General features: G+C 42.8%; 2 long non-coding RNA genes across 2 annotated transcripts in view; both read left to right on the top strand.

Moving 5' to 3' along the window:
• Nucleotides 1–226: 226 nt before the first annotated feature.
• The window catches only part of LOC120586262 (uncharacterized), a 36,961-nt gene continuing 12,994 nt past the window's right edge, over nucleotides 227–24,193 (top strand). The window contains exons 1-2 of the long non-coding RNA XR_005648664.1: nucleotides 227–332; nucleotides 2,560–2,700. This is a non-coding gene — a long non-coding RNA (uncharacterized LOC120586262). The remainder of the gene's footprint in view (nucleotides 333–2,559; nucleotides 2,701–24,193) is intronic.
• LOC120586264 (uncharacterized) lies at nucleotides 17,972–20,219 on the top strand. Its single transcript, XR_005648666.1, has 2 exons — nucleotides 17,972–18,680; nucleotides 19,189–20,219. It is a non-coding gene; the product is annotated as an uncharacterized LOC120586264 (long non-coding RNA).

Genomic DNA, 24,193 nt, shown 5'->3' with positions numbered 1-24,193 from the left:
TATAAAGCTATTTAAATATAAACATAAAGCTAATTATAAATTTCTTGGGATTATAGTATAACATATTTATAAATTATACATAAACTAAACTGTGAAACCAACAACATTTACATCTAATATAATTTTCTTTGATGGATGATGTTTTCTTGAAACTGAATTGCTTACAATGGACTTAAGAATGGATTTACAGTTCCTTCTTGTCAACTTGTATTATGATTTTCCCCAGGATGGACTGTCATTGGAGTGACTCATTGTGAAAGGTCCACTGCGTAGTGGTTAAAAGCACGGACATTAAAGCCTGAGGCTGCTGCTCTGGAGTCTTTTGGATTTGGGTAAGTTACGTAACTTCTCTGTTCCTTGCTGTCCTCATCTATAAGATGAGAATAAAACAGTAGTAGGAATTTAGTGTTTTAGCAAGAATTAAAGAATGTGAAGTATGTATGTAAATAAATAATGTATATAAAGCACTTAAGAGTGTGGTACATCGTATAAAGCAAGTGAATTGTGAATGCCAATTATGACTTTTAAATGTTTCTTTTTAATTATGATCTCATTTTAAATCAATGATGCATTATCTACAGAAGCCAATTATGAAAAGTAAAAATGTTATTTAATGAAAAAAAATCATCACTGCATAATTGCCACTATGCTCATGGCCCACTAATTGTCCCAAGATAGTGGACCTAACTTGCTTGTGGCCCAAATATGAGGCTCACTACCACAGCTCGGGGGTGGAGTTTGGCTAGCTGATGCTCCTGGGTGCTGGGTGACATCTCATTTCTTACCCCATGTTTCTCTCTTTAAACTACGGTGAAATCTCTGTGCCGTCTGCTGCCAGGTTTTTGACCTTCACTTAGCACAGACATAAACATAAGTACAAGTGCACAGCCTAAGAGCGAGTGGTCCTACATCATCATCATTCAGATACTGATCATATTACTTTTTAAAAGATGATAAATATATCAAGAACATAAAATTCTTATACATTGTTATAGGAATTCAGAAATAGAGCAGATAATGTTGTTCGAAGTAACTAGTCGATGTCTTTGAAATATTGTCTAAGAACAAGGCAAAATGCTGAGCAACACGCTTAGCCTTTTATAAATAGTATTTTTAAAATTCTCAGAACCCTATTGTAGAGACATCTATATGATGTGAAACTGTGGTTTAGAAATTAAATTGCTGAACATCGTTGAAGTAAATGGAAGAATCAAGATGCTCCAGTTATTGGCTTGCAAAGGCACTGCTGTCACCCATCATTCTAATGCCTCCCCTGGGAAGGACAGTGAAAGAAGTGTCACCTCAAGTGGAAACTGAGATGATCCTGGCTTTAAAGGTCACAGTTAACTTGTTGCCGCTGCTGTTCTTGGTCTTTGCCCACTAGCAGGCAAGTCTCTGCGTCACCCCACAGCACCGGTCAGAGGAGAGCAAAGCTCCCACATTTTAATTAAAACAAAGAGAGAAGAGAAGCTGATTATTTTCATGTGGTTATGAGCACATCCAATATTAATTCAGGCTTTAAAGAGGTTCACAGTATTCCAGAAATACATGTTGAAAAGTGATAATGAACCTCCTGGTATATGATGCTTGGGTCCTATTATCATTTCTTGGAATTACTAAAACAATGAGAGAAAGATTTTAAGTGAATATTGACTGGGAACATTTACGAAACAATAACAGTCTTTGTAATCACGGTTAAAAAGGCTATGTGGTAAAACAACACGAGCTTGCTTTAAAAAGTTAAGAATTACATACAACGATATTTTTCTGCTGCGGCACAGAAAGCCTTTGTTCAGAATTTCCCACAGGCTGGCTTTAACCCCGTTGCTATGACCAAGATATTGGATTTTTTACTTCTCTGTTTAAAACTTTTCCAGCCAATAATCTCAGTTGACCTCTACTGTCAACTCATGGCGTCAACATTAAGAAAGAAATATGAGATTTCTTATAGTCGCCCTCTTAAAATCCTGCTGTAAAGAAGACTATTTTTACCTTATCTTTTTCCCCCATGAAATCTCTTTGTTAGTTTTCCTTTCTTAGCAAGAAGGTAGCTAGTTACTCTAAGGCTCTGTGACCGGCTGAAAATGTACTATTTACCATATCGAGATTGTCATAGCTCAGATAGAAAACTGGCAATTTCTCCCCGCTCAGCTATCTTTAATTTGAGTAATCATAACAGGAAGACTAAAGGAGATTGTTTTGTTTTATTTGCAAAGGGAAGTCTGAATAAAAACCAAAAAACCCTCAAATAAAATACGCACTGCGTAAGTGGTGGTCGAACATGTCTTCCATTTACACAAGAATTATCTTACCTGCAGTGGAGAAATGTCTGTGGAAGGCTCTAACTGTGGTGGTCGGAACGTGATGCCGCTTTTCGATTTCATTCCTAACGATGAAAAGAAAGTGATAGAAAGGGGTAAATCCATAAAACTGTCAAAGAAGGACTCCATGTCCCCCACCTCGAAATCTGTGCTTTCTCGTCGCCAAGGGAACCAACAATTCTTAGGCTCTGTTCTAAAGCAGAAAGAACAAATGTTCTCTCTTCTTTCCTGATGTCAGATCAACTCTGCTACCAACGGGAAGCACAAGTGAGGGAAATGTACGACTGACTGCAAAACATCGTCAGCAGCAGCATCAGCAGATAAAACACGGCCACGTGCTCAAAAAATAAGACCTGAAGATCAGTCTCCAGGAATGAAGGTACGGTTTCACGTGAGAAAAATCTACTAATATAGTGTACTCTTTTCATAGATTAAATGAGAAAATTATATGTAAAAAATGATATTTAACGCATATATGAGGCCCCGAATTTTTAGTAAAATAGATGGTAAGATATCATGTTATAAGATATGAGATATCGCATGCAAGACACACATTTTTATACACACATCAATCACGTGTGTATAACATTATATGCACATCAACCACCACACACGTGCACATCATATCACACAGATCATTCGCACTATGTGAACATCAATTATACACACGTCAGTTATATGTATGCGTGCACGTCATTTACATATATCAGTCACATGTGTGTACACATCATACACACATGTCCATCAAATATATGTGTATATTGTATTAAACAAACTGCATCTATATGTATGCGTCATCATACTCCACACCTGTAAGTCACATAAGCCTTATTATTGCATCAGAGTAATAGCCAGCATCGTGTTTGGTGGCGAAATCTTAGAATAGTCCACTTTTATCACCATCATTCAACATTGTTCTCTAAGTGCTATTTAATGAAATGGGGGAAAATTTTAAATCAGAGTTCTATAACCTGATAAGACAAAGCTAACTGTTATTTTCAGAAGATATGATTATCTTCCTGGAAACTCCAACAAAATTCAGTGAAAAAACTCTAGAAACAACAAGAAAACTGAATAAGCCATCTGGTTACCAAATGAGTGTACAAAAAACAATAGCGTTTTTACTTATAACTTAGTATAAGGTAATTTGAGACACACAGAACAATGCCAGAAAACTATATAAGTGCCTGTGTAGCCACTATTTGTCTTAAAAAATAAGAACTCGCTGATGCAGTTGTAGCCCTGTGTATTCACCCTGTGATCACACCCTTGCCTTGGAGGCAGTCCTCATCGCGAATTTGATGTGTATCATTTGCACGTAATGTTTAATACTTTTATGAAATATACACAATTTCTCAAATTCCATTACTGTTTGTTCAATTCCTCATCGAAATGGCATCCTACTGGAAGAGTTGTTTTTCAGCTTACCTGTTTGGGTCAGCATCATGTTTGTGGGGTACACTCGGATGAGTGCCTGGGACTCTATCACATGCATCTCATTGCTATGTATTACTTATTCCAGTGCATGAATCTAGCTCTACTTATCCTACCATTTGCTGTCACGAACTATCATATATAAGTTCTCTTTTCGCAAATGTGAGTGTTTCTGCAGACCCCAGGCATCTAGAGTGTGGACCAGGAACTGGGGAGAGCCCGCCCCACATCTCCCAAGTGTGCTCAATTCCTGTTTGGACCAGTGGCATATACAAGTTCTCATTGTTTCACATCCTCACCCAAAGACTCGTTTTGTCAAATAATTTTTAAAACTTTATCAACAATATATACATAGAAAATATAATAGAAAGAAAAGGTCTCAATCACAACAGCAGTGATAAATTCTTAGGCATAAAATTAACGAGTAATATGGTGTAGGACTTGATTAAAGAAAACTAAAACACTTTTAAAAAAGAATATAAACAAAGACTTGAATAAATAAGGAGGGATAGATATATTTTTTAGATGCAGAAAACCTAAATTGGAAAAAGAAAATTTTTTATCTAAATTATTCTACAGATTCAAAACCTTAAGTCATTTCCCCCTATATATTTAAAAAAATATATATATATATATGAAAAATTAACCATGATTTATTTTAAGAGAAGAAAAGCGAAAGGGGATACAACTAGTCTTACCAGACATTAAAAGCAGTGCAGTGCCGGTGCGAGAAAATAAAATTGGTCACTGAAATGGCGACTGTAGAACACTTGAGTATATATGACCCAAAAAATGGCATCTCAGATCATTAGACAGAAGATATAATTTATAAACATTAATTGAAGTTTTTGGCTAAGAATTTAGAAATAAGCAAATTTGGATCCCTACCTCACAATTTACCCTCCCCCCTCACATTTCAGAATAATTAAATAATTTAAGGAAAAAAAAAAAAACTAAAATGATTGGATAAAAACTTTAGTGAGTATGTCAATGATCCTGGGCTCAAAACTATAAACCAAGGAAAGATTCAGCTACATCAAAATGAAGATCTTTAGTTCAATGATAAAACCTATACATGAGAAAAATAAACTAGGAATAATATGAACAAGGGATTGATAGCCCAAACACAAAGAGTTTCTATGGCTATAAGAGAAAGATATACCTCAATAGAAAAACAAGCCAAACAAACAAGCCATTTATAAAACAACAGGCCAAACAACAAGCCTTCACAAACAGGCCATTTATAAAACAAAAAATATAACAATGGCAGTCATAAAAATGCATATTAAAGCAATGATGAGATACACAACGATGGCCAAGTTGTGGGCAAAAAGCATTATAAACTCACAACATATTTTTGCAAGAAAATTTGTATATATTTCTAAGCTGCACACCAGGAGTCAGACAGGCCTGGGTCTGGATCTGGGCAGATGACTTTCTCAATCATTACTTCTTCATGAGTGGCCCAGATACGATTGATCACACGTCAGCGTTGTTGAGAGAATTAAATGAAGTGATGCATGTTAAGTCCTTAACAAAACACCTGCCATATTATAAGTGCTCTATAAATTTTCGCTACTGTCACTGTCGTTCCTACTAAGGCTCATCCACATGGTACAATCCTTCAGGCATTAAAACGATGATGCCGCATTGCGTTTATTGACACGAGAATCTGTCTAACGTAGAGTCGTAAATAAAAGGGCAATTTATAAGCAGCATTTGTAATGTGAATGCATGTACTGTGAATATATAAAGTCCTGCTACATCAGGATAAGGCATATTCGAGAGTAGCCGTCTCATGTAAACCTACCTAAGTGGGCACAAAGGTTTTGGGTAAAACAATGAGAAAAAAAAGAAAGGTATTTCATAACTTTATCTTAAAGTCATAAAACCTAAGAACCTAAAGTTTTGAGAAATTTTATATTTTATTCTTAACCAAATTGAAAATATATTGGTAACCCAGCACTATTTTAACCCAGTTCCCATTTGCCCCAAGAATGCTTACTGGCGGTGCTTGTGGCTGCACCGTTTACCCCGAGATAACTCGTGGGTCACAGTCCTAACCTGACCCCCAAAGTTTGCCACGAAATATCTCGCTTTTAATGTTATTTTCGCATTGCTCTAGTATATCGATAGTCTTTAGAAACAATGACGTCATTCTATTTATAGCACTCTGTTGTTAGTAGAGGTATTTCCATTGACAAAATATAGTAATTCTCGATCACCGAAAATGTCGAATTCTAGAAAATGTAGCGTTCCTATGTGTGATGTTAACATCGTTCTCAAACCATTGTTAGCTGAGGATTCATCTGCCGAATCCGATTTACGTATGCATTTCTGTTACATTGGGATTAGAGATGAGTTCTGTTTAGAAATAACTCCGAAGAACAGTTTTTATGTTTTATTTTCACACTGAAAACCAGTCAGATTTGCTTCAGCCTCAAAGAGCATGTTTATGTAAAATTAAATTAAAGCTGACAGCGAGCTGTACTTTTTTTTCTAAATAGAGAAATGGGTTAAAAATAATGAATCCTGAATTTTGTTGGCATGATTTTCCCTACAAAGTGCGTATTAACGAGAACTATTAGGCGCCTAGTAAGTGCAGGCACAGAGTATACAGCAAGCAGTAAACAAAATGGGGGCTTACCTGGAGCTCACTTTCCAGAGGGAGAAGACGGGTGGGAACAAATCAACAAATAAGCAGATACCTGCTGGAGGGAGAACGGATCCAGCCCCGGGACAGTAGAGTCACTGGGGCGTGGAAAGGGAAGGACTCTCTGCTGAGGGGAAGTTGAGAGATGACTTGTAGAAAGTGGGAAGGGAGCTCTGGGCAGAGGAACAGCTGGTACAAACATCAGGGCCAGTACTAAGCCTGACATGTTTGAGAAGCAGCGTTGGCACCCATGCGGCCAGATCAGTCTGGGAGACACGGAAGAATGCACACAATAAACTGAGAAGTAGGGGCCTGTGAGAGGAAAATAAACAAGAGACATGGTTAACTGCCAAGTGGAGGAAGGAAGAAGGTCTGGAAAACAGGATGGAGGTTCCTCAAAACATTAAACACAGAATTGCTGTATGATCCAGCAATCCCACTTCTAAGTGTATATCCAATGGAGTTGAAAGCAGGGTCTCCAAGAGATGTTCGCACACTCATGTTCACAGCAGCATTATTCACAAGAGCCAAGTGGTGGAAGCAACCCAGGTGTCTGTTAGTGGAAGAATGGATATATAAAAGATGGTCTATACATCAATGGAGTATTATTCAGCTTTTAAAAGGAAAGAAATTCTGACACATGCTACAACGTGGATGAACCTTGAAGACATTATGCTTTGTGAAATAAACCAGGACAAATGTTGCGTGAATCAACGCATATGTGGTTTGTAGAGCAGTCAGACTCACAGAAATAGAGACCAGAATGGTGGTTGCCAGGGGCAGGGGAGGGAGGGAATGGGTGTTTAATGGCTACGAGGTTTCAGTTTAGGAAGACAAAAAAGTTCTGGAGATTGGTTGCACAACAACATGAATATACTTAATACCATATCTGTGCGCTTAAAAACGGTAAAGATGGTAAATTTTATATTATGTGTATTCTACTACAATTAAAAACCAATAAAAGAAAGAAAGAAGACGGAGAATGTTCGCTAGCTGTGTTTCTGGGAAGTGACGGAGCCTGAAGGTCCAGCTGACCTTGGAATGAGGGGATTTTGGTTCCCTTCATCTGGGAAGGTCACTCGTAGTTTTGTGGATCTGTAAAATGTTAGCACTATTTCCTTACACTCAAAAAGAAATCAGTGCCCTAAAAGGATTTTATGCCACGGTCTGTAACCTATATTTGGAGTTTAGACCTAGAGTACTTCAAGAGCCCAAAGTGAATAGAAGTTTTAAAACGTTGGCAAATTTAGTCAGAGGGAAAAAAAATGGATTTTTTGGTCTCATTTTCAGTATAATCTATTTTTCTGGTCTCTCGTGAACAGTGTGATCCTTTTCAAAGGGGCTCTATTTCAGGCCACGTGGCTTTAAGTAGACTTACATAAAACGCCGCCACTGCTTCCAATTCTTCACCCAGAAACCCGAACTTTGTAATTACCTGGCCGATCGTTCCCAGTCGGGACTCAGCTGTGAATCTGCACAGACCGGTTCACCTGCCATGATTGCTTAAGTCCCTCTTATTGGGAAGGTCGTAATGACCCGGGAGGCCCTCGTCCCTGCCTCTCTTTCCACGTCTGGATGCTCCTTGTCTTTGAGATGTGCAGCCACACCGCCAGGCTCTGCAGGCAGCCCGCTCACTCCATCATGGGCAGGGTGGGCCACGTCAGCCCTGGAATCGCGATGGGCCCTCTTGTCGAGGGGTGAGGGCGAGGCTCCTGTTGGCCCCCCATCCCGGTACTGGGAGTGTAGACAGTATTCAGCCACTGCCCTTAAAGAAGTACATTCTCAAGAGACTAGATCACCAGGGAGGTACAGATCAGAATCACACACCAAGAAGCATGAGCAAGGCTGTTGCTGTGGGTTACAGGTTCATGGTTTTGTTAAGTCAGTATTTGGAACATCAAAAGTAATACATTCTCTTAGTGAATATTTAAACCCTGCAGCAGAGGCTAACATCAAATTTAAAATGTCCCCATATCTCCTTCTTATTCTGCTCTGATGTAACCACCATTAACAATTGGATGCATTTTCCCCTATAACCTTTCTTTGCTTATACAAACACGCATGCCCATTCTTTTTATGTTTACCGCGTCATACTAAACGCGGTATTCATTAATTTTCTTTTCTCACTTGACCACATCTGCTACGGACTGAACGGTTGTGTCCTCCTACGAAGAATCATATGTCGACATCCTAGTCCCCAGCGTGACGGATCTGGAGATGAAACCTTTGGGAGATAATTAGGTTTAGAGGACATCGTGAGGGCGGAAGCTCGTAAGGAAATGAAGGGACCATAGCTTTCTCTTTCCACCATGTGAGAACGCAGAAGATGACTGTGTGTGAACCAAGACGAGGACTTCACCAAGGACCTGACCGTGCCAGCAGCCCGATTGCAGACCCAGCCTCCAGAACTGTGAGAAGTCGGTGGCTGCTGTCCTTGCCACCCGGACTGTGACAGCAGCCTTTGAATGTGATGACTTCTCCACAGCTGCATCGAAGCCCATGTGTGGAGAATCTACAGTGCACCGAGTCACCCAGGTTTTGAAGGACGTGTTAGTAGTTCGCCATTTCAGATAAAGTTGCAACGACCACTTACTTGCCTACATTTCTGTACGTTGACTTTTTTATTTCTAACAGAAAATGTCCAGAAGTGGTAATCTTGGCTCAAGAATATGTTGCATTTTTTACTTTAACAAACACTTTCATGTTCATTTTGAACCGATTTTCCTTCTTGGCAAATATCGTGGACTTGACAAGGGCAAATACGAAAAACTTGAGGGCGTTCGTGGGAATAGAATCTCTCTTGGCCCAAGCTAACGGATAAATATTTCCAAACATCATGCTAATGTTTGAGAAAACACAAAGCTTTCTGAGACATGCTCGCCCTCACATGCTTTACAATTTTCTTACCTGGTAATGATTTAACTGATTAGAGAATTAAAGCGAAGTGATGAGTTGCTATGTACCGATAATGATGAAATGACCGTAGTATCAACAGCCGCTTCATGTTCTTCATGTCCGGTGATCATTCTGATTGATTAGTGCCTGTGCCAATCTGATTGTCAGATATTTTCGATATCCCTCTTAACAGTCACACCTGCCACTTATTTTAATTGAGCACAATTGTCTTACTTTTTCAGCTTACACCCCAGGTGGAAGTTTCAGCTTCATTTCAGAGATAAGGAAATTGAAGCTCAGAGGCTGAGTGAGGAATCGGGCAGCCCAGGCTGGCTGAGCATGTGCCACTGCCTGGCAGGGTGGTTAGAAAAGTCAGCACAGCACTACGTCGGCAGGGGGAGAGAGGGACACCAGGCATGGTCCGGGCAGGACAGAGACATCGCTATCTGGCTCTCTCCTTTTTTTAGATGACAGGTGTGGGGCTCCTTGGGACTCGGCCCCAACCTGCTTCCCTAAACTTGTTCCTGCCGGCTGCGCTTCCTGTCGTACGTGTGACCCAGCTGGACTGCAGCCCGCACGAGGTGCTTTTAGACTTTATTGGTATTGGTCACACTGCTCCTCTTTCCAAAGTCTCTTCTGCCCACGTCTTAGTCACCCTTCCAAGCGGATTCCAAATACGGAATCCCTTGTCAGAGCCAGAAATAGCACCTCCTTCTTGGAGGCGTGTGGGTCTGATGTTTGCGATTCTCTGAAAGCACTGATTATTTTCTCCTCAAATCAGAGTTACCTGAGGGCGTGTTTTGTGTCGTTATCTTACCGTAAGCTCCTGTCTTACCCCTCTTGGGATCACTCACGGCACGTGGCCCCCGGCGCACATGCAGCACGTTCACAACAATGACCAACCTGGATATTTTAAAGAAAAGTATGTCTTCAGAGGAAATCTTGCACATAAAATGAAGGGGTCAGTCCAAAAACCTTTGGACTTAATGCAAACTCCCATTTACTGGGGGTCATTACCGATTTTTATCAAGGTTGATACATGTAAGCATTAGTAACTTAATTATTCTGATAGAGGTGCTTAGAGTGAATTTAAAAGGAAAATGCTATTGCCTGGAAGGAGTGGACAAACAGAGGAATCATTGTATTGGAAAGTATTTAGAATATATACAGCTTAGAGACAGACAGTTATGAGGAGGACTGGGCAGAGGGTCAGCCTCCCAGGCCGGAGCCTGAGACTCAGAAGTGGGCTGGAAAGAAGAGAGAAGAGGCAATGAAACTTCAATTTATAACAGAGAGGAAACTGTCATGGAGAAGCTGGGAGAAAAGAAAGAGCTAGAATAGTGAATGCCCCAATTTTCACACTTTTCAAATTATGGCTGTCAAACCTTAGCACGTATGGAGTCATATGAAGTTACAGATAAATCCGACAAATATTTCTAGAGAGCTCATTGTGATCAAAGTTTGGGAAAAATACATTATTATTCTAATATAAGAGCATGAAATGTTTATATAAACTACTAGATACGAAAAGCTTTGTTTTCCAGATTCGGGCTACCAAGGGCTGTAAATTCACTCTGTTCTGCCTTAGGGACATAGTGGGGGCAGAAATGTCCCGCTGACCTTGAGGTGGTGCTGAGGTGTCAGGTGGAGATGTCTGGTACACAGGGAAAAATGGGAGGTAAGAAAAAGCCTGCACAGGATCTTAGACAAATGTATATTGAATCTAAGTCTCATTCCCACACAGAGCTCCTAAAATCCTGGGGATTTCCTGGGTGATAATAGCAGGTGCTTTTTGTTGTGTTAATGAGGTAACTTTTGGAAAGCCTCGAGGTAACCTAAGGATGGAGCCAGGTGGCCCGGGAAGCCAACCTTGTGATTAGAGGGTTGGAATTCTCTGTCCCACCCCGATCTCCTCCTGGGAGGGGAGAGGAGCTGAAGACTGAGTTCAATCACCAGTGACCAATGAGTTGATCAGTCCTGCCTATGTCATGAAGCCTCCATGAAACCAAGAAGGATGAGGTCTGGAGGTGCCTCTGGGCTGGCGAACATGTGCTGAGGTCTTGGGAGCTTCCTCCATACCTTACCCCTCGCATCTCTTCCATCTGGTTGTTCCCGAGTCATATTCTTTTATATTATACCAGTAATCTAGTGAGTAAAATGTTTCTCTGAGTTCTGTGAGCCACTCTAGACCTTACTCAGACCTTAAGAGGGGTTGTGGGAACTTCTGAACTGTAGCCAGCTGATCAGAAGCACAGGCGACAACCTGGACTTGAGATTGGCCTCTGAGGCAGGGGTGGGGGTAGTCTCGTAGATCTGAGCCTTTAACCAGAACGAGCAGGTCCAATGCCTTCTGCAGTTCCTCATATTCATGCCTCAGGCACCGGTTGCTAATATCTATTTAATCCCCAATGTGACAGGCGTGGTCAGAATGACATTATCGGTTCTCTCTCTGAATGTCTCCTTTCTTATGTATGCTCCTAAAAGGCACACTCAGAAGTGACCCCAGTCCTCAGGCATAGTTTGGACAAGTCATTTTAGGAAAGAATGCTCTGCTTCCCTGAGCGGGACATATGGCTTCCACGCAGGCGGCTAATGCTGAGTTGGCTCACAGGGAGCTGCCTCTTCCTGCGATTTCACTGTTGACTTGATATCTGGATGTTTCCCTCACTCACTCCTGTGGATTTGTGTCTTCTTATTCTGTATTTGAGCAATTGTTCTTTGGGGGAGTTGCAGCTTATATTTACCCATTTGGCAGCTTATCCTGTTGGCCCAACCAGTGGCCTCATCCTGATGTGGTCTCTTTGGCTCTCGTTTTTGGATACAAAGATATTTGCTCACACCCATGGCTTGATAAGCAGGCTTTGTACTTCTTCCTCCCTGGGCAAAAATGGTGAAAGGTAGCTAGTTAGCAGAACTGAGAGCACAGTAGAGTTTATTTGTTTTTCCTAAGTTGTAATTTTCTATAGGAAACTTCACTTTTTGGTGAATGTGGAGCACATTTAATATAGGCAGATTCCGAGGATTCAACCAGTGACAAAGGGAATGGTTACGAGTCCTGCTGACGAAAAGTAGGCATGAGTCCACGGAATCTTTACGAGGACAATAACTTTTTTAGAGGTGGATGAAACACTGAAGAAATATGTCATTTCACTGGTGCCTGACTAACCACGTTTGTGTGTATGTTTAATTCAACACAATTTAAATTAATTTTTTATCTGCGTTAAAAATTCTTATCCCTTACCCTCTTAGCTTCGGGGAAGGCTAAGGATCTCAGGTATGGTAATTTATTGGTCTCCTCTGCCTCTGATCCTGGGCTTTCAGTAGGATGTTAAAAATCACAGCTGACAAATAGACAATTCTGCCTTGTTATGTTGGGAGAACAGGTGTATTAGAAAGAGCCCGGGGAACAGTCAATATCCAGCAGTCACGTGATCCTGGACAAACCTCCCTGGGCCTCCGTGTCTCCAGCGACCTCCTTGTCTATTTCATAGGGTTACGGTGAGCATCGGATAACACATTGGGCGTGGAAGTACTTTACAAACTGCAACCTGCTATTCGAATGTCAAAGATTATTATTCAGAAATTCCAGGAATACCTAACTTATGCGGACACCCTGCCCCCCTCACACGTGGTTGATGCTGGAGTCGATTAAAGAGCATTTTAAATGGATGAAAGCGGATGCCGTGCTCAGCCTAGGTATACAGAAGAAGGAAATTCAAATTGAAGGCAAAGGAGAGACTGGTAATTAGAAAGAAAAAATGATAAGAATGAGCAATCGGAAGCTCTAGGATTACTCAGCTTAAGGTGTCAGAAATCTGAATGCTGGGAAGTTTCTGATGACGCTTCACAGAGACCAAGAGGAAGAGCATGGGCGTTAGGGACCGCGGCCAGAGCAGGATTTCTTTTCTGATGCTCAAGTAGACTCTGCTGTTTTCCTTTCCCTTTGACCTCGTTCGATTTATTCTCCCCAAAGCTCACTAATGGAGCTTGCTACGTTAACCTACACGAGCCTTTAACAACCGAAGGACCTGCAAATAAGGACCCACATGAAAGGGAATAAGACATGGGGTTGACATAAATGAAGAGCTGAAGCCAACATGTGGACAATGATTGCAGTGATGTGAGTGGTTTGTCTTTAGGCCTTTGGCACTTATTTTTCTACTCAGAGTTTCTGTACCTAGGGCAGGAAGTGACTGAGTATCCGACTCCATACCTTATACTCTTCAACTAGAGAGACCTCAAGAGTCCCCAAGGAGAGCACAAAAAAACATGTATCCAACCCAAACTGTGAAAACTATAATTTAAGTGTGTTTCTGCCGTTTCTTTAACTTCAGGGAGGATGAAAGAAAAATAGGACGGACTGAGCAATAAATATACTCACCAAGCAAATGCCTTTATCGCAACACATTTCACGTTTTGACTAGTTTTGTAGGCCCCAAGCTATGAGATGGTGTTAGGTTCCTGTTTTTTATTCTGTTGACTTTAATTAGGCTCACAAGTTTGACAATTTATTGCTATTATCAGTATTTTTTTTTAAAAAGCTAGTATTCTTAAAAGTTAAGTGTCCCCAAACTCACTCAGCTCAGCTTCACATATTTTAAGAGAAGATACAAGCATATATTTTTGTGATCGTTTCTAATATCAAGTCGACACTATGGCCATAATATGATATAGTGGTACAATAACATATAAAAGGTTCTTTATAAAACGACTCTTTAAGAAATTTATAAAACATTTGAAAATGAGCCAAAAGGCTTCAGACTCTGGAGAAAGTGAGAGAGAACTCCAGTGGGTGCACTTCAGCACAAACCAGGAGATATTAATAAATGAGTGGGCCAGAAATTTCTGACCATCTATCTTATTTGTCTGCTAGTTATTTTAACGAATATTCTTATTTATTTGGATTTCTGATTTCTTCCCCAATCTGTGTGCTAAAGATCCTATTTTTAAAGCAAAAAATGGACAGAGGGCGCGTTGGTCAAACCTGGGAAGAAGACACCCTAGTCTTTCCATCCTCTCTCTTTCCCCGGAACTTGAAGACACGTTGCATGTGTCTCACAGATGGCATCCAAAACCCCAGAGAATTTGTGGACACATTCGAAGAGGTCTTCGATCAGGGGGATCCATGATCGAAGGCAGCTATTTGGGATCTCAAAAATACATGTGTGGAGTAGGCATGAAAGCGCATGATTTAGTGTGAGAAGACGTCATTACGATGTGCAAAGTAGCCCTGCCAAAGTGGCCCCCCCATCTTTCGGGGCCCAAAGAATTTATAGCTTCGGTATATTAGTTCCAATTCAGTACTTGGCTGGCTTCTTGCTTGGAGAGAGTGCTGGGAGGAGCAATCAGTCATTGGCTGGCTTTTGTTCCCTCTGTTTTTGAAATCTGCTGGCTTTTTTTTTCCTTTGAAAGCTTCTTTATGTTTTCTTCCCAAGGGAGATCTTTTTATTCATCTTAATGTTTATATCTGGAGGCTTTGGGGATGCATGGACTCAGTCCATGATCCCTTAACACCCACCGTGTTTTCCAAACTGGGGCCACTGAGCTTGTTCACCCACCATGACTGTAGTATGCCATGTCACCAACGCTACCAATTCATGCTGATCCAGGATGGTGTGTAATTCAAACTGAAAAAGGGAATTCATATGGGGCAGAAATCAAGTCATTAGGAGAAAAATACAGAGCATACAATTTCTTCAGATCATGTGAAAAAGAATTCAGCTCTACCATGTTTTACTTTCATATATTGTGATGGCAGGGCTGACAGATGGAGGAAACAAAGTTTCAAGGCATATTCATGTATGAGAAAGAAATAATCTGATTATTGGCAAAGATGGCAGGTCGCTGAAAATGGGGCGAGTCTCCTCATTTACGTTTGTAGATGCCAACTAGAATCAGGGGTGCTGGGAAAGTTAAACTTCCTTTTCTTCCACCAGACTTCTTCTTATATTGTAAATATGCTGCTTTCTGGTGGTTCCATTGAGACATACCTGTCTCTCTTACTCTGTACAAGTGTCTGTCTGTCTTTATGCCCATGTCTGGAAGAAGAGAGATAAACAAACAAAAACATCTGTAACTTGCTTCTTTTGGGACCTTAGAAAATGGAGAGGGCTGTGCTCCTGTGAGCACGAGAGAAGGAATCCAAGAGACAGAACTCTTAGAAAGTGGCGTGTCTCAGTGCCGACCTACTTTTCCCAACTCAAAGATCTTGGTTGGGGCAGTTGGTCAGAGAAAGAGAATTTCTGCATAGCCATTTGAATTTTGTTCATAAGATGAGACCTGTAGGAAATAACTTCTATCAATAGACAACAAGGATACGAATAGGTCTTCGGCTGAAGTAGCCAGTTGCCAGCTTGGTGAGATTAGGGGCACCCTCCCGCTCCCCTGTCTGCCGTCTGACTCACCCCAGGGCCTGCGATCATCCTAGTTCTGTCTCTTTTTGGATGAGTGATTTCCAACTCCTGGCTCAACATTTGAGTCATATAGCAAGAATTAAAAACGATACTCACATCTGGGTCCCGCCCTGTATCCATCAAACCAGAATACCTATGGATGGGGCTTAGGTGTTTGATGATTCTGTAAGGTGCTTCAAGTGATTCTAAAGTTCAGACTAGGCTAAGAGTTATCAGGTTACTCCATTGATCTCTTCTGATAAACAGACACGTTTTCTGACAAGATGTCTCTATAAGTCATGTAGTTTAACAAATCGTATCAAGTTGGAAATGAGGGAATTTTGCAGTTTATGCCATCGACTAAATTTCCCAAAACATCACAAGACCATCACTCACTGCCAATGATAGGTTCGCCGGTAGAGAAGCAAGTCATTGAAACCCTCCAAATCTCGCTATGTTATTCATTGAAAGTCAGATTCAGGCAAGGCTTGCAGTGCTTTATAGCTGCTTCCAGAATAAATGGCGAAGTGAATCCACTGCCTATTGTCTCCGAAAGTTACAAACTATAGTTGTGAAGGAGCTGGAATGGAGATTCAAAAGAAGAATTAGGTGTGGAAATGGAGATCTACTTGTGACCTGTTTAGGCAGTGCTAGAATTAGAGGCGTGCATGTTGGATATGTGATACGGTCTTCCACGTACAATGAAAGACCGTTTAAGGACTCATTTACCGGCATCTGGATGCCAGGACTGTGCGTGTCTGCGTCTCCTCCAGGGAATGTTTTTCTCATTTCTAACATCTGTTTGAACCGTGGGCAGCAGCGACCAATGGAAAATCTCCTGAAATTGAGGATCACGAAGCCTGGGAGTCAGGTGAAACTTTTCTCATGCTGGTGTCCTGTCCACAACCTCTCATTATTTCATTTCCTCTATTTTTTCTTTGGAATAAAATTGTCTCTGTACTTATTTAGTGAGAGGAGATGATGAAATGGATGAACAATATTCTTCCCGTACTTTCATAACCCGATGCTTCATAAATATAACGTAAAGCAAATATAACAAATAAAATAATACATAAATCGTAAACTAGATGATATAAAAGAAATAAAATAAAATATTCAGAAGTAAAATGAAATTGCTAAATAATAACATCTGAGATCTTTCAGAATGAATCATTTGGTTCAAAGGCGGACTTTTCATGGAACTATTCCTCAGGTCAAGTTCATAATGCACCCCAAAGAGCTGTATACTGATTGTCTTCAAGGAAGACTGCTTAATGCAAGAAGCAGTAAACCAGCACCATCCCCAAACACACTTTCTCACCCATGTGAACCGCTCCCTGTGCTCAGGCCTATGGCGGAAGCGGTCTGGAGGGGAGCAGAGGCTGTGTAGGTTACCATCGGATATTTCGGTGGCGCCTCCTCCCTGCACACCAAGACTTTTGAACACGCGCCCTAAGCTTTTTTCCCGGAAGAGCGTGACAAAATGTAAAATTATTGGGGGATTTCTTTTGACAGAGGAATGTATACTTTTTCTTTTCTGATCAACCCTTTGAAATTTCAAGTATCCGATTACATAAATACAGAAATGTAGTATTTCATGTGTAGGTAAGATGTTTGTTCAAGTTCAAGCCACAATTAACCATCTGCTTATATGCATAAGCAGATATATGTATGTGTGTGTGTATATAAATATACATATACACAAATATTTATATATATTCCCTCCCCTCCCCAAGGTAATCAATCAAGGTTTGAATTAAGAAAAACAGTTTTATTGTTCAGTATTTATGGGAAAATACACGATGTCAGTTTTCCCCAATCTTGGTTGAAATTCATCTCTACGAGATCACTATGAGAACTCAGCAGTTAGGGGGTTGGATGGGGCTTAATGGGGCTCTAAGCTCCCGTTTTCCAAAGCCTGTGTGTAATCACCACGAAAGCATGTTAAAGTATTACTACCTTATAGATTCGATGAGGAACAAGCCCGAGAGCTAAGGGGGCCAGGTACAGTCCCACAATTCCACTTCAGGTGAGAGGGACACTCAGCATAGAATTAGAGACCCCCTTCCCTGCTTCTCCAGAGCCTTCGCTGAAGAAGGTCTGCTCTCTCTGCGGTGGGTGTATCTTTAGTCTCAACAACGAAGACCACCCCAGCCAACGGATAACTGTCCCTCTGTGTCATTACCTATTCCATCTCCATCTAGGTAATGATTCGTTGTAAGTGTTTTAGTGTAATTTCATGTTCTCATACGTTATGTCTGGTTACACCGGGCCAGTGGCTAACAGTTCTTACTCAGTGCTTACTCACACCTCTTAGCCAAAGATAGGCTTTGACTCTCACCTTGCTTTAGGCTAACATTGTTTTCACTTGTTCAGTTTCCTCTGGTGCCGTTAGTAGGACGAGGTGAGGCTAAGCTGCAGTAACAAATTAAACCCTGAAATCTCACCGCCTGAACAACATCAAGCTTTGTTTCTTGCTCTGGTCACGGCCCCTGGTAATCAAGTGACTCTCGGGGGTAGCTTTTTTCTGGATCCTTGGTGATCCCGCTGCTTCCATCTTGCAGCCCTGCCACCTTCACACGTGGCCTCCTTGATTGCTGCAGCAGGGGAGGAGCTAGCTGGAGGGTCCTCGCCCAGCTCTTATATGTGTCCACGCAAGAAGTGGGGATATTTCTCATAGCCATTGACCAGCTCCAGGCCCCCGAGAGGCACACAAACGTCCCGTGAGTCACGAGAGTGTCTGCTCTCGGTCCCATTTACATTTTTGTCGTGATCTACTTTAATCCTAGTTTTATATTTTCCCCAGCAAGCTAAGCTCCCTTTTCTTCTCCTCCTCCTCTCTTCCTCTCCCCCTTCTCTTCCATTCCTTCATCTTCCTTTCTCAGACTTTGCCTGATGCAGTCACAGCTTCCTCTTCACAAGGCAGTCTCTACTTTTACGAGGACTGGGTCAGTTAAGTCCGCGCTGTTTGACCAACCTCAACAGGTGAGTTCAGACAAATTGCATCACCTTTTTGAAAACTGTTAACTTAAACCCATGCTTCTCACATTTGAATTTGCCTCAGAATCACCTACAGGGCTTCTTTAAGCACAGGATTCTGATTCAGTAAGCTTGGAGTGGGGCTGGAGAATTTATTTTTAAAATAAATTCCCAGGTGATGTTGATTCTGCTGGTCCACGAACCACATTTTGAGAACCACGGGCTTAAATTTAAACTTACATTTGAGAAGCAGGTTGTTTCCATTAACCTGGACTAATTATTTTTAAAAACCTACAGTTTCTGCCTACTAACACAGCTGGGGGGTGTGGTGGGGAGAGGAAATAAAACTATATTTTGGTAGGAAATACAAGACCAGCGCAATTTACTGTTTGGTCTGTGATGGGGAATAATCTTTTTAAGGTCTCCTTACCTCTTGTCCTCTGTCCCAGATTTTGAAAATGCTCTGTTTGATAAGTGTCTTTAGTGTGACTGCCTTTTACCTCTCCCGTGACAGTGTTGAATCAAGAGCGGGAGGATGCCCCACAGGGGCAGCGGGGGAGGAGGCTGACATCTGGCAGGGCAGGATGGAAGGCCAAGAACACTCGCTCTCAGTGTGTGCCGTGACGTCCTCAGGCTCCTATGGAATCTTCGGTAACATCTCATTGTTCACTACAGCCTCCTGGAGTCAATTTTCTTTTTGGCGAAGGCAAGCACTGAATTCAACCCCAGGTAGGCACCGGATGGCCCTAAGGGACCACAGCCACGTTGGGTCGTGGGTACTTGTCCGGCATCAGGAACCCCCTTTGGCCAATGCTGCAGGACCAGCAATGCTGGCACCATGGGAGATTCTGTATATTAAATTATCACTCTCATGAAATAGTTCCTTTTGTTGATTTCCTATTTGTCCACATTTAAATTCGTTGAACGGACATTCATTGAGGCTTTGCTATGCATTAACTGCCGAAGGGATGGTAAAGGTAGCTAATGTTCTTATTCTTCTTCTTTAGAGCCTAAACGTGCTGTCATATATATTAATCTTTTGGATGCCACATGGCTCTGCTCTCAAATTATGGTGACATAATAAAAATGCCTTGTGGAACTACAGTCAGGCGTTCGAGCAAAATGAAAGTACTGAGAGGCGTACCGTTGACGTCACCATGAGAGCAGGCATTTAAATGAACAGACGATAGTCCTTCAAAGTGGCAACGTGGATTAGACCTAATACCTCCTATTAATGAAGGGATTCAGAAAGAGCGGCCACGTATTTTTTAACAGACCAAGAAAAATATTCGATTCATAAAAAAGAAAAATTAAAATGGCTGACAGCGTCATTTGCCCATCTTTGTGCTTTTCTAAATTTGCTTCGTTATGGAGACGAGAGTGGTGGTGACAACCCACAGAAGTGATGGGCGCGTGGGGTCACGGGTTAGCCTGGGGGCCGCCAGCAAAGCTTTCGCTTGTGTTTGCTGCCATGGCCCACAGCGAAGCAAGTCTGTATCTTTTCCTGAAAATAGCATTCAGTTCAGGGTAAGTAAAAAAAAAAAATTTTAAGCCTCTGTCTCTTCTGAATACATTCTGTTTTTGACAAACTCCCCTCAATTTTGTTGTTCAGATGTGCTAAGCTTGCGTGGAGCTCCATAAAGTTCCTTGATATGAACTCTTCAATTAAACCTCTCGTTAAAAACAAGTTCCCGAGGAAATGAGGGCGGCGTGGTAAGGATGTCTATTCAGTAGTATTTAAGATACAAAGAATATTTTGGCAATATAACTGAGGCCGAATGTGCCGTGGGAATATAATATGATGCTCTTCCCATGTAACTGTAATGATGCTGTATTTCACTTGTGAAATCTGCATGGGAGGCTGGTCGCAGGCCCGCAGACAAAGCCCAGAGAAGTGCATGTGCCAAGGAAGGCTCTGGAATGGCTTGACTAGCTGGTTAGTCCAAGAAAGATCTTCATCACAACCAGCTCGGGCAATTTACAGAAGATTCTTCAAATCCAGAGCCATCGATTCTATTGAATATAAAAAGGGAGGGGCCAAGCCGAGTCCCCTGCAGAGGGGCTCACTCCCGTGTAACGGTGCGGGGGAGATGCCACGTGGGTGCTCTCTGAAGACCGTTAGGATTCTTCCAGCTCCAGTACAGCAGCGAGGAGAATGAGCGGTTTGTAGCCAATGAAAAAGGCAATCGGCCACAAGGTTTGCTTTGCTAAGTTGTCCCTCCGTCGCATATACCTGCAGTTGCACATCAGTGCGAAGGGACAGTAACAGGTTCCCGTTAGCATTTGTTTATGCCAGCAGAGCAGTCGACACATGCTGAGACCAGCAATGCTCTGGACACTGTGCTGGGTCGCTGTGAGGCCCAAGAAGACCTCGGTCCCCGCCTTCGCGGAATCTACAGAGTGATCTGCTTCTCTGGCTTGTAGTGGAAAATTAAACGACTACTTTTGTGTGATGAGTTTAGGGGAGGAGCAGACACGCATGGAAGGAGCACCCGGTAGGTGTGCCAACACCAGGTTGGGGAGGCACCAAGACACTGATCTCCCGCCTTCGGAGCGGCCAGGTGGGTGTGGAGTGACCAGTGGGCAGGGTCTGACCTCTCTGGCCAGGAAAACTGCTGGTGGCCTCTCCTCTCACCTCAATCCACTTATTGCTTGGTGCCAATCAAGTATCATTCCTCTGGGTGTCATGACATGATGTGAGGTGGCACCACGGTGGACGGTGGATCCCCAGAGAGGATGACGGTTAATCTGAGGCTTCAAGTTCAAGGAAGAGAATTCTGAGTCTACAACATATGAAGAGGGTCGGAGACCAGCACTGCCGTGACACCTAGGGCAGCAGTTAGGGTCTGGTATTGCCGGAGAGAAAAGGCAGAGGGGGTGATGAGAAAGTCGCAAGCAAAGGGATCAAGAGCCTCATAAGGTGATTCAACTTTCGCCCGAAGTCTGGGAAGAGCCACTGAAGGACCGTACACAGGGTGGCGACTCGGCCTGGTCTGTTATAGCGGGGAGGTGGACACTAAGGACGGGCCAGCGAGTGAGCGAGTAGAACAGGGGGTTTGTAAGGGTCCAGGGGAGATGTAATAAAGGCCCCCCCGCCGGGCAGAAGCAATCGTTAGCTTAAAAATCTTCGGCAAATTACACAGTGAACTATCAAAATCGACTTTAAAATATGCCAGAGGACCATACAAGAAATAATTTTACAACAAATCTATCTAAAAAATATATATGCAGGAGGAGATTACTTGCATGAATTAAAGGTAAGATCTGTGACTACCAATTAGGGCAATTGAATGTATTCTTTAATTCCAGGTCTCAAAAAAATCACGATGTAAAGTTATGAGAGTTTATGAGAATTTAAAGAAATCTTTGTATATATATTTTTTAATAGAGTGGACTTGGCTCACCAAAGGAGAATGCTTCTCGAGAGTCACATGTCTTACGTAGTCATCGCCAGGGGCTAAAAGAGTAAGAAAGAAGTGATCCCCGTTGTTTTCGTCTTTGGGGACTTTATTCTTAAAGTGCGACAGTTAGTCTTGTATCCGAGGATCTGCCCATCAGCCACCAGCCTCCAAGCTGTTTCACTTCATTTTTTGGTAACCGATGACTCTAGGGTGGCCGACTGAAGTTTATGAATCCCTGTGGAGACGCTGGACACCGCTGCTGTGCAGATGCGTGTAACGGTTTTACTTTAAGTCTCTTCTGGAACTTTCCTGTTTCAGAATCTAAGGCGTGGGCTGCAGTCTGTCTGGTTGTAGTGGAATTTTATTGAGTCCTAGTGAATGTCTCGAACACATAAGAGTGCGTGTTCGGTAGCGTTTGGAGTTTTCGTGACTAGTTATAGTGCCTGAGCCAAAGGGCAGCAGCAGTCGAGATGGTCGGGTGACTTTGCTGTGAGAAGTACTGTCCCAGGTCTAAGGGTGTTGGAGGGGGAGGGGGTGGCATGCTCTACTCTCAAGGGCTTTAGAATCACACGGAGCCACCTCCTGCATGCACGGAGGCTAATGGGTCTCGCCTGAAGAGAAGGGGCTGGGTCACATGACTTCTTAGCTATTTTCCAGCCCTGTTATTCCATTTCTTCTGGGCCTTTTATTTAGCCTAACGCAGCAGCTAATGAAATAAGGCTTTTGAGCATGAGCTTTTGAAATTAATATGTTGGGATCATGCAAGAAGCTTTTTGAATGATGAGATTTGTTTTATTTTAAGAGCCAGGAGCGAAACAAACACTCACCAACGTATTACTTCCAGGTGAAGCTACCGTTGTTTCTCTTATAAGAGCGACTCGAAGGCAGTTTTAATTATTAACAAATTCGTGGGTGGAAATGGAGACTCGTCGCTTTCATTATTCTCCTGGCTCATATCGGTCATCGTTTCTGGCTTTCAGCAGAGTGACTAAGGGCACTTTGGTCACGGTTTCAAAATGGGGACTCGGGTCACCTACCTCTGTCCTCTCCTTCCCCTGAGCAGCATCAGTTTCCACCTGTGGCTGAAGCCGCCCTGGACCATCCTTGAAGGTGGGGCCGGGACTGGCCTGCTGTGCTTCAGAAACCTCATCCAGGCTTCGCGGGCTCTGCTTGCTTTGCGGATCCCCCGGGAAGGCTGTGAGCCGGTGGGCACCGGCAGTTCTCACCCCCGGGAGACCGGACTAGGTGTGGAGTGCCCGTCTCCTCCGTCCCAGCTCTGCCTCTGACCCCACCTGTCCCCAGATGAGCAGATGAGAGCAATGATGTTCCGTAGCCTGAAGACTGAGACCCCCTTCACCACTACCCGTGAGGAACCGAGGGGGTTTTTCAATTAAAATTAGGTTCGATGTGAAAATAAGTGTCACAGTTCTTGAATGTCAGAGCATAGGACAAGGCCATGCATTTAGTGGTCTGGCATATTGGCAATTTGGGTGGACCATGGAAGGACAGACCTTCTAGAGCAGCGGTCCCCAATCTTTTTGGCACCAGGGACCGGTGCTCCTATGAGAATCTAAAGCCTGACGATCCGAGGCAGAGCTGAGGCGGTGATGCGGGCGCTGGGGAGCGGCTGCGGATACAGATGCAGCTTCACTCGCTAGCCTGCCGCTCGCCTCCTGCTCTGCAGCCCGGTTCCTAACAGGCCATGGACCGGTACCAGTCTGCGGCCTAGGGGCTGGGGACCCCTGTTCTAGAGTACATTGTCTTTCTAGGTTCCGGAAGAGGAAACGGGATGGGCGAGTGTTGGCCCTTGGGTGGGTTGCAGCATGGACTCTTTGCAGCTCTTTGCAAGAACTCTGAACCCCACATAGGGGAGATGGGGGCAGTGTCAATGGGGCTCAGGGGCTGGGGAGAGAGGACAGAGGCTCATGTATTCCCCCGAACCTCTAAGCTCACCCGGTGCCTAACTAAATGAAAGCCACACAGAGGCATCTTGTAAACGGGGATCCAGGAGGGTCTGACCCAATATGCAAATGTCTTCTGTACTGTTTTTCTACATCCAACCTAATTTCAATTCGAAGTGCAATTTACTTCAGGTGTACTAAGACGGAATTCCTCCCC

Source organism: Pteropus medius, unplaced genomic scaffold (assembly GCF_902729225.1).
Source record: "Pteropus medius unplaced genomic scaffold, Ma_sr-lr_union100, whole genome shotgun sequence".
In the NCBI taxonomy this organism is placed as follows: Eukaryota; Metazoa; Chordata; class Mammalia; order Chiroptera; family Pteropodidae; genus Pteropus; species Pteropus medius.
The sequence above is the reverse complement of the archived record's forward strand: the minus strand, read 5'-3'. Positions and strand labels throughout refer to the sequence as shown.